Genomic DNA, 5246 nt, shown 5'->3' on the forward strand with positions numbered 1-5246 from the left:
GATCATTTGAGCCTGAAATGGCTCATGAGCCAAAAGGAGCTCTCGGGTAGACTGGCGAGGTGGCACCTCAAACTTCAAAGATTTGAGTTCGATATTCAGCACTGTAAAGGTAGATAAAACGTTGTACCAGGCGCCCTGTCCCGTGTTTATATGGAAGGATTAAAAATGAATTGTCGGCTACTAGACATCGATTTGGGTAGCTCCAATTTTGACACTGACGAATAAGTCGCCTAGAGACAAAAAGTGATTGAGGAGAAGGATATCATACCAGATTTGTGTGTTTCGGAGAAGTATGTGTACATGCGAACCGAATTCACCACCGGAAATGTTCTGGATGACGACCATGCCTGGAAAATGTGGGTGCCAAGGGAATTACAGGGGGAATTAGTAGTCGCTGCGCATGTCTCTCCTTCATCAGGACACGGACACGGACACTTCATTGGTCTAAAATGGTGGTTGATGTTCAGACAGTGGTGAAGGCCTGTGATATCTGTAATGCAAATAAGGCTACGAATGCTTTCCAGAAACCGTTGATGGGAAGTCAATTGATCACCGAAAGATCTTTCCAAAGGCTATATATTGATTTTATGGGGCCCTACCCTCAATCAAAAGATGGCAATACTTCACTTTTCGTATGTCTTGATCATTTTGGTAAGTTTGTGTTCTTGGAGCCTATGCATGCAGCAACAGCATGTGTGTTTAGGGTACCAGAGTATATACACTCTGATAACGGGAGACAGTTGGTATCCGGCATCTTCCAAGAACTTGTTATGAATTATGAGATTAAACATATTCGAACCGCGTTGTACCCTCCTCAGTAGGGTAGAATAGTCGACTTAAAATCAAGTTGACAGATTAATGGGCCTATTTGATCATTAAGCTTGTAATAAAAGTTTTGGTAATTAAAGCTAATTAGGTCACAGCTTAAAACTTTAGGGGGAATGAACATTGGGAGCAATGAACTGAAGGTCATGATGTTTTTGATTATTGTTGCATCTCGTTACTAGACAAAAATAAGAGAGGGGGTAAATGTTACTAATCAGTCAAATATTCATGTGAGTGTGTCTAAAATTGTGGTGAACATATGTTTTTGATTTTTTTGTTGCATCTCGTTACTAGACAAAAAAATAAGAGGGGGAAATTTTTAAGATTGAAGTGTGTATGGCTTAAATATCTTTTGAGTGTCTGTACCTATTATTAATTTTGTAGATTTTTTGATGCATCTTGTTACTAAGCGTGAATCTGAGGAGAGGAATGACTAAGAATGAATTGTGTGTGTATTTGTTGCATGTACAAATCAGCTAAAAACCCATGTAAGATCACACTTCATAAAAATATACATATTTGAAATGCCTAAATATTTTTGGGTGGTGTTTGTCATTGACTAATTTATGACATGCACTTTTTGTTGTCGTTTTCTGTTACATGTTTGTAAGAAACAGTCAAAGAATTCGTCAATTGATTCGTCTTCAATGCATTTGTGGGTATTGTGAACCCAATGAACTGAAGGCTATGTTTGATTCTTGTTGCTTAGATGTACTTTCTATTGTTGTAAGTATGGCTTGTGCTTATCAGCTAGATATGCATGTGAGTGAGTGTACCTCAATTTTACTAGACAAAAAGTAAGAGGGGGAAATTTTACTAATCACCTATTTTGTAAAGTGTGATATGTTTTAATTCTTGTTACATCTCGTTACTAGGCATGCATCTAATGAGAAAAAAACTAATGTCGACAATCAAACAATTAGATCATAGCTTAAAACTTTGATCATGTTTTGATTCTTGTTGCATAGGTGCACTTGTTATTCTTGAAAGTGAGACTTGTGTTTATCAACTAAATATTCATGTGATTGCTCCTCAATTTTTGGTGATATATTGTGATTCTGTTGCACATCGTTACCATGCATTCTTCTGAGGGGAGGAATGACCAAGAATCAATTGTATGTGTGTGCATTTGTTGTAAGAGTGGTTTTTACAAAGCAGCTAAATGCCCTTGTTGTTATTGTAAAGTATGATTTGAACTAAGAAGCTAAATACTCATGTAAGATCACACTTCATAAAAAATATACATATTTGAAATGTGAATGTGTCTAAATATTTTGGGTGGTAATTGTCACTGACTGATTTATGAAAAAAACTTCTTGTTGTTTGTTTCTGTTACATGTTTTGTAGGAAAATTGATCAATCGATTCGCCTTCAATGCATTCGTGGCCATTTTGTGATGTTTGTTGTTTTCATTTAATTATTTAAAAATTACATGTTATTATAGGGAATGGTTGGTAAGAAGGGAATATTCTATTGCTAAGATGTTATTAATATTTCACGTTTTGTTGTTGATTTGTATAACATTGTTGTTGCATATTACAAAAAAATGCTATAGTTCCAATTTGATGTAAACATTTCTGGTTTCTGACAAGAGCTATGTTTTTTTTAAAAATCTTCGTCATATTCTTCCAAGTCAAAAATATTGAGATAAACTTTTTCATATAGTTACACTAGTAGTTTGTACTAGGCAGCATATGAGTGTGTCTATAATTTGGGTGGTATGTTTTAATCTTGTTGCACCTAGGCTTAATTCTGAGGAGAGGAATGGCAAAGAATAAATTGTGTTACTAGACAGAAATCTGGTGCATTTAGCTACATGGCAAAATATCTTAGGGGGAGTATCAACCAAAATTATATTGTGCGTCTGTCTTTAGATGTACATGCTATTATTGTAAACTGTGTAGTATGTTTCTAAATACCCGTGTTAGATCACTCAAAATAAAATTTATTGATTTGAAAATCATTTTCTGTTCTTATATGACATAAACTGTTGTAAATATTATCAATTTTTACTGATATTTCACATTTAGTTGTTGATATGTACTGCATTTTTGTTGCATATTATAAAGTATTGTAGTCCAATTTGATTAATACATTTTTAAGTTTTGACGAGAAACATAAAGTTTCTCATAATCATACCTATTAGATATTATAAATACCACTTTCAGTTGAAATTTCGGACACTTTCAACTTGTCTCTAAAAAGAGTTTTACTTTAGTAAAAAATATATGGAATCCTCAAAATGTTTATATCCATTCGCTAAAAATGGGAAATCTTATTCATCATCTTAAATTTTGAGGGAAATTATTTTTTGGGATCAATGAACTGTGAATTCTTAACATTACTTTTCTTCATACATCTCGTTACTTGACCTTAAATCTGATAGAATAGGGTTGACTAAAAATCAATTTAGTTTGCCGTTTGATACTAATACTTTTTGTCAGTCATTGAGTATGGAGTAACTTGTCTCTTAGCAGCTTCGGTCCCATGAACTACAAATTGTTAGATTTGAATGGAAGCGTGATGATTGCTACAGTATATAATATATTGTTTAGGAATTTGTCAAAGAAATTTATTTAGTGAATTACATCTCTAGCCTAAGCAGTGGGTGGGAAGAAGTAAAAAATAATATTTCAATATCATTACTAAATTGGTTACAAATCCAAATATACAAATCATATTTGTTATTGTTTGCATTTACAACGCTAACATTGAATGCTGTAAAATAGTTTCAAGTACATTCATATGCATTTAAAAATTTGTTTACGTTTGTGATGATTACGGGATTGAATTTCATTTTTTTTCTCATTCGGTAAGGTGAATGATCAAAAGATTTTCCATATGAAAATAACACGACATTTTTGGTTATGGTACTTATCAAGTGTATTAAGTTTAGACCGTCTGGCTATATATTTCCTTAAATTGCGTTGTATATTCTACTAAAAACTATCAAATTTTGTTTATACATATGTTTATATATAATTATAATTTTATTACTAATCAATGTAAACTTTAAATTCTTTGCGTAGGGGGTAATTAGAAGTGTTATCTGTTAATAAGTATATCATTGCTAAGAAGAACAGTTGAGGGGAGTGGTGACTAAGAGTGTATCTTTTTAGATCATATCGTTTGTACGGCAACTTTCCGATGTTGATAACAAAAGTGGTTTTAATTTTCCTTAAATCGTGTTTATGAGTAATTTTGATCATCAAGGCCTTAGATATATGTACGTTTTGTCATTTTTAAAGTAGCTCCTAATTCCAAATGAATTTCAAACATTCGAAGCAGTCTGCATTATTTGGTGTTGGATTTCAATGATTTTCTTAAATCATACCCTTGTTGTAATGATTTTTACTAGTCAATAACAACAATGCACATCAATAGCGAGTGACATAATATAAGAAAATGTCATAATATTTTTCCTACAAACTTGTCAGTTTGTCTAAGAAACCAAATCAAATTATTCAAAGATGAAGTCGAGCTAAATGTGCATGCATTTTAGGTTTGTAAACTACTTCTAGAGTAGGAAAAATATTATGAAATTTTCCTATATCATGTCACTCGCTATTGATGTGCATTGTTGTTATTGACTAGTAAAAATCATTACTTTAGCATTTTATTCAGTTTGCTGTATTTAAATTGCTTTCTAGACAAGAAAAAAATGTATTATAAACTATATTAGTCGTCATTCTTCCAATTTGGCATTAAAAGTAAAATACAGGTATGTTCAGTAAATTACATCTCTAGGGTAGGGTATTTGGAAACAAGACAATAACATGATGATCATATAATTTTTAATTGGTTGCTGATATATTTTTTTACTTGTTAACTCGAGTCAAGTTTCGTCTACTCTTTTTTTATTTTCTTTCTTTTGAATTTCTTTAACGAACTTTAATATTCGTTAACGAAAATTAATATTTTCTTTTCCATTCCTTAAATTTATTGTACATCTACTAGAAACAATTGCAGAACAGTATCATTTAAATGAATATCACATTTAAACTCAAATTCCAAAGTAACATGAAAATTAATATAGCCGGCCCTATTAGATTGATTCATTTTTTAGTTTTCTTTTTTTATTTTACTTCATACATATTTTTTGTGCATGAAAAATAAACAGCATTATATTCATTAAAACATTACTTTACATATTATTAATTATGTAAATTAGATTTGCTAGACAAGCATCATGTATATTAGAAAATATATTCGTCATCAACTATCAAAGCTTTGTTCTAGAAGACACTACTCAAAGTATACAGATTGTCGTAGAATTTTTCCAAAAACTGATTTGTTAGTATTTTTTTATCAAAAATTAAATGTTGTGGGTTGAATTTGTTTTTTTTTTTTGATAGTTTGAAGAAAATACCATTACCATATTCTCATGGAAAAAATAATATTTGTAACAGCTCTTGGAAACA

The sequence above is a fragment of the Musca autumnalis genome, unplaced genomic scaffold (genome assembly GCF_047663935.1).
Source record: "Musca autumnalis isolate F117 unplaced genomic scaffold, ASM4766393v1 scaffold_7, whole genome shotgun sequence".
In the NCBI taxonomy this organism is placed as follows: domain Eukaryota; kingdom Metazoa; phylum Arthropoda; class Insecta; order Diptera; family Muscidae; genus Musca; species Musca autumnalis.